Here is a 10772-nt window from a genome sequence, read left to right as displayed (position 1 = left end):
TATCAATGACTATTTTAGGTATAAATTTGAACGAAATCGTCGGAGCCGTTTCCGAGAAAATCGTGAAAAACCCTGTTTTTGACAACATTTTAATCATTTTAGCCGCCATCTTGAATCGCATTTGATCGAAATTGTTCATGTCGGATATTTATATTGTAAGGACCTTACGTTTCAAATTTCAAGTCATTCCGTTGATTGGGAGATGAGATATCGTGTACACACACACATACAGACCAATACCCAAAAACCACTTTTTTGGACTCAGGGGATCTTGAAACGTATAGAAATTTAGAAATTGGGGTACCTTAATTTTTTTTGGAAAGCAATACTTTCCTTACCTATGGTAATAGGGCAAGGAAAGTAAAAAGGAGCCTCCTTCATAAGCCAATATCAGAGTATAAATCAGACTATAGAATATTATTCATCATAAATCAGCTGACAAGTGATACACAGATGTATGGAGAAGCCAGTCTATTGCTATATTTCCATAAGGTCTATAGTTTCAATCAGGTACTTGTGGATGAGAATACTGCGTGAAGTCTACTGTTCACAGAACTACTAGTAATACAGGGGAGAAGAAAAAATAAGATTACTAAAGTGAGAATTAAGAATACTATAGATTGACTAAATGATTGAATGGAATAATAATGGAGGGAGAGATAAGAGAATTGAATGGCAATGATGAATAGACATGTTCAATATGTGTTGATGTCATGTATAAAAATAGATGGTTCCTACTTCATAAGAATGACAAACTATTATTTTAATTAACTAGTACAAAAATAGAGTCGGCTACAATAGTTAAGGAAGTTATAATATTATCACTGACAATAATTGAGCAAATCGAGGCAAGATCTCTTTTGCTTTAAGGTATGTCCAAACATGCTGAACCGAACCTCGATTAGTGCAGCAAAAACCGCAATCCGAAGTACATTGCGCCGTGCAGCAAACATTTGCGTGAATTAGTAAGTTTCTGTAGAGATTTATAAATCAACGGTTAACTATTCGCTGCACCGTTCGCCGTTTTTAAGGAAGATTAAATGTATTTAATCCTATTATATTGAGTGAGCAATTTCTGTATATCTGCTTAATATATTTGGTTATTTTATGTCCAATGGATCTCGAAAACGGCTCTAACAATTTTCACAAAATTTGGAACATAGTAGTCCATGCAATGAATGCTCAAAAAAGGGTATAGAAGGAAAAGTTGGGAAGAAAATTTTTGTCCCCACAGTTCTGTTTAGGGTAGTAAGGAAGTAAACATATCAAAAGTCCCCACCCCTACCCCATGTGCTAAGGGGATGGGGCACTACCTCCGTAAACAAAGCCCTAGTGCATTTGTGTGAAGGCAGCACAGTTAGGGCTCCTACACCAATGAAAACACTAGCTGATATAGATCAGCTGAAATCAACTAATTTTTATTGGTGTAGAAGCCCTACCTGTGCTGACATCACAGGAATGCACTATGGTTTTGTTTACAGAGATAGTGGATGGGGGTGGTTCAAAGGTACAATTTTTAAGTTTCTCGCATGAAACTCAAAAACTATGTATCCTAAGGAATCGACTGTCATATAACAAATCAAAGCTCACATAATTTCCTACAATATTCATTCCATAACTATTTCTATAACTCCTCTAGTTTTCGAGATATTCGCTCTTGAAGGTGCAACATTTTTGAAAAAACACTTTTGCCACCAATTTTTTTTCTATTTTTGCTTTTATAACTTTTAAAAAAACGACAGGAAGAGTCCATGCTGATTATCAGCCTATAGAGCATTAAATTCGCTTCAATTTGATGTAAATTTCACGCTTTTACGAATTTCCCTACACCTTTTATAGCAGCTTTAGTGTAGAGTGTAAAATCTCCATTTTTGCAACAATAGGCCAATTGACAAAGCCATTTGGAGGGAATGTTTTGAACAAAAATGTTGACTCTGTAGCTTTGTTGAGACTAGTTAGGAGTAGAACATATAGTAGCTTCAATATGGGGGGTGAGATTTTCATTGCTGCAACAATTGATCGTTTGACAATGACATTTGAAGGGGTTGTCTGTGACACAATTTTTGACTTTGCAGCCTAATGTGGACTAGTTAGTAGGTGAACGTAGCAAAAGTGTGCATCTTCATCCCCTCTGTTGAAGGTGTGGAACCGCTGAGTTGACACTTGTTGCAGCAATGAAAATTTCACCCCCTACATTGAAGCTGCTATAACAATGGGAGGAGAACTTGGAATAGTGGAATAGTACATCATTTCAAAGAGAACTTAATGCTCTACGGATCTACAATAAGTATCAGTTTTTATGATACATTGTTTGAGAGTTATAAGCACTGGAAGAGCAAAATATTGGATAAAAACCTGTTATTTTAACAATAACACATCTTCAAGAGCGAATATGTTGGAACTATTGGGAATATCACAAAATTCCACTCAACAAAAAGTGTAGAGAATTTATCAAGCTTCTTTTTTGAATCGTTAGTTATGTCGGTTTGACACATTGTTCTCAAGATATGAGCGTGGAAGCAAAACGCTGCAAAATGCAACTTTTAAACCACCCTCATCCCCTTGACACATGAGTAAGGAATAAGGACTTTTGATATGTTCTCCTCGTAACTAGTCTCAACAAAGCTGCAAAGTCAAAAATTTTGTTTAAAACATTCCCTCCAAATTCCTTTGTCGATTGGCCTATTGTTGCAAAAATGGAGATTTTACACTCAACACTAAAGCCATTCTAAAAGGTGTAGGGAGATTTGTTAAAGCGTGAAATTATACATCAAATTGGAGCGAATTTAATGCTCTATAAGCTGATAATCAGCATGGACTCTTCCTGTCGATTTTCAAAAAGTTATGAAAGCAAAAACAAAAAAAATTGGTGGCGACATGTTTTTTTTAATGTCACACCTTCAAGAGCGGATATCTTGGAAACTAGTGGAGATATAGAAAAAAATGTAGAATGAATATTGTAGGAAATTATGTAAGCGTTAATTTGTTATATGACAGTCAAGTCCTTAGGATATTTAGTTTAGGATGTATAGTTTTTGAGTTTTATGCGAGAAACTAAAAAATGGTACCTTTAAACTACCCCCACCCCCTCAGCACATGGGGTAGGGGTGGGACTTTTGATATGTTTATCTCCTTACTACCCTAAACAGAACTGTAGGGTCAAAAATTGTCTTCTCTACTTTTCCCCCTATAACCTTTCCTTGACTGGACTATAGTAGGTTTATGATATAAAAATTCGATTGCACTAGGTCTCATCCCTGTGAAAACTCGCTGAATGACATTAAAAGGATAATTCATTCTTGGAAAAAAAGCTGAGACTTTCGTCATCTGTAGATAATAAAAAATTAAATCTGTGGAAAATCAAAATATCTCATCCCCGAAATCCATAAGCTGACGTACAGTCAGCTGTAAAATATAAACACGATCATTCTAAAGAATTGTGTTCTGTTTATCAATAAATAAAAATCTGGTGTGGTACACTCACACAACTTTCCTTGCTCATATTCGAAACTACGATCAGACTTTTGTATATGTGTATATATAATTGTTTTCAGAGTACTTTTCCTTTGTGTAAATTGTGAAATTCATGATTTTTTAGTCGTCATTTTTTTAAAGTTGTCAAAACAGCTGTTCTACAGATGAAATATCTCGACTATGTGTTCTTTTTATGAACTGCTCTCCTACCTACCTCATGCACGAGAAGGAGGTTACAAGTCCATTTCTCAAGGATGGGGTGGACCCCCCATTAGTTTCCCAGAAAGGAGACTCATGCCAGTTAATAGAGCTGATAAATAACTATACAGAGTATGAATTTGAAAAAAATCGGTCAAGTTATTTTGAAAAAATCGTGAAAAACATGGTTTTTTAGTAATTATCCGCCATTTTTCTCAAGAATATTACGGAGCTCCTGCAATTTTCCAAGGAAAAAACTAATGTCATTTGATAGGACTTATGAATAGCTACCCATGGCTTGAATTATATTTGAAGAAAATCGTTAGAGCCGTTTTCGAGAAAACTGTGAAAAACCTGGTTTTTGGTCATTATCCGCCATTTTTCTCAAGAATATTATGGAGCTCATGGAATTTTCCCAGAAATGAGACTCATGCCAGTTGATAGTGCTTATGGATATCTATCCATGGTATGAATTTGAAGTAAATCGTTAGAGCAGTTTTCGAGAAAACGGTGAAAAACATGGATTTTTAGTCATTATCCGCCATTTTTCTCAAGAATATTACGGAGCTCCTGAAATTTTCCCAGAAATGAAACTTATGCCAGTTGATAGGGCTTAAAAATAGCTCTCCATGGTATAAATTTGAAGAAAATCGTTGGAGCCGTTTTCGAGAAAACCGTGAAAAACATGGTTTTTTAGTCATTTTCCGCCATTTTTCTCAAGAATATTACGGAGCTCCTGAAATTTTCCCAGAAATGAGACTTATGCTAGTTGATAGGGCTTATAAATAGCTATCCATGATATATTTGAAGAAAATCGTTAGAGCCATTTTCGAGAAAAACGTGAAAAACATGGTTTTTTAGTAATTATCCGCCATCTTGAATTGAATTTTATTGAATTTCTTATTGTCGGGTCCTCATGGTATAGGGACCTTAAGTTTAAAATTTCAAGTCGGTCGGTTAATTAGGAATGGAGTTATCGTGTTCACAGACATACACACCACACACACATACACACATACACACACACAGACCAATACCCAAAAATCATGTTTTTGGACTCAGGGGACCTTGAAACGTATAGAAACTTGAAATTGGGGTACCTTAATTTTTTTGGAAAGCAATACTTTCCTTACCTATGGTAGTAGGCAAGGAAAGTAAAAATAATGAGCGAAGCTCGGAGACCTGATATTTTTCTTTAATCAAGCCTTTAAAGCCTTGTACACACGTACGTACAGATTCGTATGGACACATGCCTCGGCATTCAAAAAGCTATCTGATTTGCAGACGACACGAAGACACAGTAAATGTAAATTTCCTCATCATGACAACAATGGCGTCATTCCATCATTGAAGATAATTACAAAATGCAGCTCTATCATCTATTTTAATGACTAGTATAACAATAAAATCGAAAATAAAACTTAACAAATGATGTTGGTGGGTTGAACGATTGTAGGTTAATAGATTGAAGTAAGGAAATAAATTGCTACATGACATAAGATATGAGATTGACAATTCAAACTTTATTAGCATGTCAAAACATTACTTTGTTGATATACTGAATCTAATTCAACTACTATCATTTATCCAAACAAATGATACCATTGTGAGGGAAGCAATAACTTCACAAGAACCATTTGCCCTAACGTTGAGATTCTTGGCATTAGACGATTTCATTTGTTGGTTTACAATATCTATTCTGAATCTCAAAACAAAAAATGTCTACAATAGTTCCAGAAGTTTTGATGACCTAATCAAAGCACTAAATACTGTCCCACAAGATTGACAGTCTTCTTTAACCAAATTAGCCATAAATTGAATCAAATACTGAACTACAGTTCATTTTAAACTAACTTTGCTCATACACATGGAAAAAAAGATTCTCCAAAAGATTAGCTTCAAGATTTATCTTTAAGGAATACTAGTTTGAAGATTGAATAAATCTCACTATAGATAGCCTAGTTATCTGGAACGTATAAGAGCATATTGAAGATTACAATTTTAATTATCAACTCTGATTGATATCATAAAACATGTGAGCTATACTTTTTGTAGGAACCCTGTAGAAAAGCTATTTTCACTTAAATTATACAGTTCTAAATTTGTTAATCATTATACAAATTATATTCTCCATGAATTTTTCTATTTAAATATTTGAGACTCCACATATCCTACAAAATTACAAAAATCTTACAATTCACAATTCGTTATTGGATCACAATTTGATTTGTTATTCAATATTCATTAAACGTTGTACACACGTACGTTTGCCTCGGGTGAGCATACGTGTATGGGCTTGCATTCGCACGTCTGGACACTGTTCGCTGAGGCATGTGGGCGAACCGGAACCCTGTCGGTATTAATTTTGGCGTGCTCAAAGGCGCCTCGTGCGAGCATTGAATGTACGTGTGGACGCGATTTTGCCATACGGGTGAGGCAAAACGTAAACATTGAAGGCGTCTTAACCTAATTCCAATGAATTAGGTCAATGAATGACAAATCAAATTGTGATCCAATAAATAATTGTAAATTGTAGGATTTTTGTAATTTTGTAGGATGTGTGGATTGTCAAATATTTAAATAGAAACATGCATGGAGTATATAATTTGTATCATGATTAACAATTTTAGAACTGCATAATTTAAGTGAATTGAAGCTAATCTTTTGGAGGATCTTGTTTTGTCATGTGTATGAGCAGAGTTAGTTTAAAATGGGCAGCAATTTAGTATTTGATTCAATTAATGGCTAATTTCCTTAAAGAAGACTGTCAATTTTGTGAGACAGTGTTAAGTGCTTTGATTAGGTCATCAAAACTTTTGGAATTATTGTAGAAATTTTCTTTTTTTGAGATTCAGAATAGATATTGGAAACCAACAAATGAATCGCCGGCGCCTAATGCCAAGAATCTCAAAGTTAGAGCCAATCATTCTTGTGAAGTTATTGCTTCCCTCATGATAATATCATTATTTTTTAGATAACTAGTTGAATTAGATTCAGTATATTAACAAGATAATGTTTTGACAACCTAATAAAGTTTGAATTGCCAATCTTACGTCATGTAGCAATTTATTTCCTTACTTCAACCTACAATCGTTCAACCCATGAACATCGTTTGTCAAGTTTTATTTTTGATTTTATTATATAAGTCATTGAAATAAAATGATACTGCTGCAATTTGTGAGAGCTATCTTCAATGATGGAATGACGCCATTGTTGTCATGTGGAAAATCATCTACATCTACCATGTCTTTGTGTCGTCTGCAAATCAGATAGCTTTTTGAATGCCGAGGCATATGTGGATCGCATCCACAAGGACGTACAGTGAATGTTGAGGCATATGTACATACGATTGTTCGCGCGAATCTGTACGGACGTGTGTTTAAGGCTTTAACCCAATTCATTGGAATTAGGTTATGGCGCCTTCAATGTGTACGTTTTGCCTCACCCATGGCAAAAAAGCGCCCACACGTACATTCAATGCTCGCCCGAGGCGCCTTTGAGCACGTCAAAATACCGACAGGGTTCCGGTTTGCCCACATGCCTCGGCGAACAGTGTACAGACTTGCGAATGGAAGCCCATACACGTACGCTCAGCCGAGGCAAACGTACGTGTGTACACAGTTTAAGGTTTGTATAGACGTACGTACAGATTCACACGAACAATCGTCTGGACACATGCCTCGGCATCCTTTTGTACGTCCATGTGGACACGATCCACGTATGCCTCGACATTCAAAAAGGTATCTGATTTGCAGACGATAGGAAGATGTAATAGTGCGTACAGATATACGCGCCGCGAACACAAGCAATTCACTTATAATCAGCTGATACACAGATTTTATATCTGTATCTTATCGTTTCTGTACAAATACAGATATAATCAGCTGCTGAAAAGTGAAATTTGTTTGTTCGTGGCGCATAAATCTGTACACACCTCAAGGCTCAACTGGGCTCAACCACAGAGGAGAAAGATTATTTTTCAGATAAAAATAATCCAGACAGCCATAGAGAGGATACATTCTCCCCATTAATTTGATATAAAATTATTATGCATTATGATGCCCCATGATTCTGAGGGCAGTGATATTCAAAAGAAAAACAAATCTTTGTGATGTTTCCAATTTTATCATAAAAGTTGAATTCCCTTTTAATCCTTCAACCCTGAAGCTTTTTTAGTACTACTAGGATATCAGGGATAATATTCTACATCCAATTCTGATGTTGAATTGGAAATTTGAGAAAGTTGCAATTTTACACAATATTTGGCAACCCTGGAGTTTCTTTGGATGGAGGGCCAAGTCTCAACTTATTTTACACAAACTATAGTTGTAGTTGAGTGAAGTTTGTTTATGAATGTCACGGGCATTAAAATATTTGCGAGTTTTATAATTGATCAATTATCATTCAATAATTGATTATTTAAGATGTAATAGAGATTCAAATTAGTTTTTTTTTTTTGTATTTGAAGTGTTTAGTGAGTGTTGAATGAATTCAAATTGTGAATAGTAAAGTTTTAAGAATTCAAAATGTATAGTGAGTGTTGAGTATTCAAAGTGTATTCAGTGTTCAAAGTGTTTTAATCAACAATAATTTTATAATATTCAACCATAGAGTAATTTTTGTCTATTATCCAAAACTTGAAATTTAGCTTTATACAACAACATGCTACAATGAATATGAACAGTTATTGAACATGCCTAGAAATTGTGTTGTCCCTGGGTGTAAATCGAACTATTATAGAAAAGCCCTTTTAGTGATAATATTCACTTTTCCCAATAAAAGAGCTGAGGAAAAAGTGGACAAGGTGTATCTAGGAAAGATTATAAAGTCACTAACAATTTAGATATGTGTATCAATCATTTTAGAGCATCAGACACTATTAAAGAAGACAAGTTTTTGTGTGATGATGGTTCTTATGTGACTGCTCCAAGAAAAAAGTGAAACTATGTGATGGTGCCTTCCCTACAATTTTTCCAAATCAGCCTTCTTACAACACAATTAAATCATGTGTAAAGGTATTAGGCAATATATTTCTAAACAATTACTGCAACATAGAGAATAATAATCAGTTGCCCAAGCAAGCAAAGTCGCGAAAATTGAATTCTTAGGCTAGAATAAAATACAGTAATGATAATTATTATAAGCTATGTGCATGTGAATTCACATGCAAGAGAATGCTATGTGCATGAGAATAAATAGATTCTAATTACCCTATCAAATAATTACTCCTTTAATAAAAACCTTATTCAAATTCTTAGAAATAATTTTGAACAGTAATGAGTTATTAGAGAGAGCTGAAACCCAGCTGATGGCAGTAAGTTAGTCAACCAACTAAGGCGGCCATCTTGTTTGTATGCTCAGGTCCGGTATTTGGGAGGTCCTGTTCAAAATCAAAATCAGTTTTTACGGACGCAACCAGAGTGGTTGTTTCAAAGAACTTGCATACCAAATTTCATCCAAATTGGACAATAACTGCGACTGTAACTGCGGTACAAACAAACAGACAAAAGCCGATCGAGTCGAAACTATGACCTCAGCTTTGCTTCGGTCAATAATAAAATCAGAACTACAATACAAATTGCAAGTACACACCCTTTCATATGTCTTTATTGACTGGGCTAATAAACCAATCACCACTGTCAAGTGTCAGCAACTGTCAAGCAGCTGATGATTCAGCTACTTCTACCACCACCTATTCCAACCACATTCTATGTTATTGTAACATCATGTTATAAGTAGTAAAATGTCCTTATAACACATGTTACATGTAAAAAAGTTACAATTTTCCATTGATCTTTACCAACTTTGTGCGGGAAAGGAAAAACTTGTTATAAAACATGAAATTATGTTATAAAACATGGAGGTTACATGTGATAAGTTTCATGAAACAGAGTTACACACTGAAGGAAAAACTTGTTATATAACACTATAGTGAGGTCCACGTTATAATGACAGTATTTGATCAACTTTGGTTTTGCTATACTTGTCTGTCATTCAACAAAGCCAGTGGTACTATCCTTTTCTAGGTCCACAACGATGACAATTATGTTTTTGACAGTGTAGAAATATAATTAGTGAATGCAGAGAATCGGCATTGCTATTCTTCTATCTTTATTCACTGCCATTATAACGTGGACCAAACTATAGATAATGTTTTAAAACATGGAAGTTACATGAAATAAGTTTCTTGAATTTATAACATTTTTGTTAAATTTGTTATATAACCAAAGTTTTATTACAAAGTTACACAGTGTAAGCGCAGCTTTAGTTTGTAGTAACATTAAAAACGCTGAAAAGTAAATAGTCCTATTAGTGTTCATTTTAGGAGTTATTATTAGTTCTAGTAATATTCTTATATTGGGGAATTCAATCATAATCAGGGAGTCAAATTTATGAAAATTTAATGTTAATATAATTTTTCCTCAAATCTCATTCTAGTATCAAACTGTATTGAAAACAAAACTTAGATTTTTATTGGTTCAGTGTTCAGATCAGAGGTGGTCAATTTGCGTTATCTATTTTATAGGTTAGTTCTAATATCATCCTGGCTCTACTCAACTGAAAAATTCTATTGACCGAACCGTTGACTGCTTGACCAGTTACTTAAAATTGTTAGTTGAATAAGATGAATGAAATGGAATAATATTTATTACTTATTCAAATGGTACTAATATATTGACTGCTTGACCTGGATTTCCGCGAGTTAACCAATCTTGTCGTGTGCGTGAAGCGACAAGCTGGATAAAAAAAGACCTAGTTTGTCGTTGTTCCAGTTTGACGAAATAGCCCCAATTTGCAATTAGTCAATTTCATCATTTTGTTTTCAATTTAAAACAATTTTGTAATATTATGTCAATATATAAGCATTTTTCTTCAATTATTGATCATAAATAAAGGCTGCACAGTAATTTGAATGAAGCGCCACTTTTATGAGAACAAAAAATCTCTCCAACATCCAATAGTTATTATATCTCTTGCCTAAAAACTATATTCTATTTTGTGTCGCAATGTTTGTAAGATAATTTTCTAAGTGTAAAAAAATATTTTACTTGAAATTAAAAATACATTCATTTGAATTTCACAAGAAAACTCGTATAAAA

This window comes from Nilaparvata lugens, chromosome 1 (assembly GCF_014356525.2).
Source record: "Nilaparvata lugens isolate BPH chromosome 1, ASM1435652v1, whole genome shotgun sequence".
Lineage (NCBI taxonomy): Eukaryota > Metazoa > Arthropoda > Insecta > Hemiptera > Delphacidae > Nilaparvata > Nilaparvata lugens.
This window is presented reverse-complemented; position numbering follows the sequence as displayed.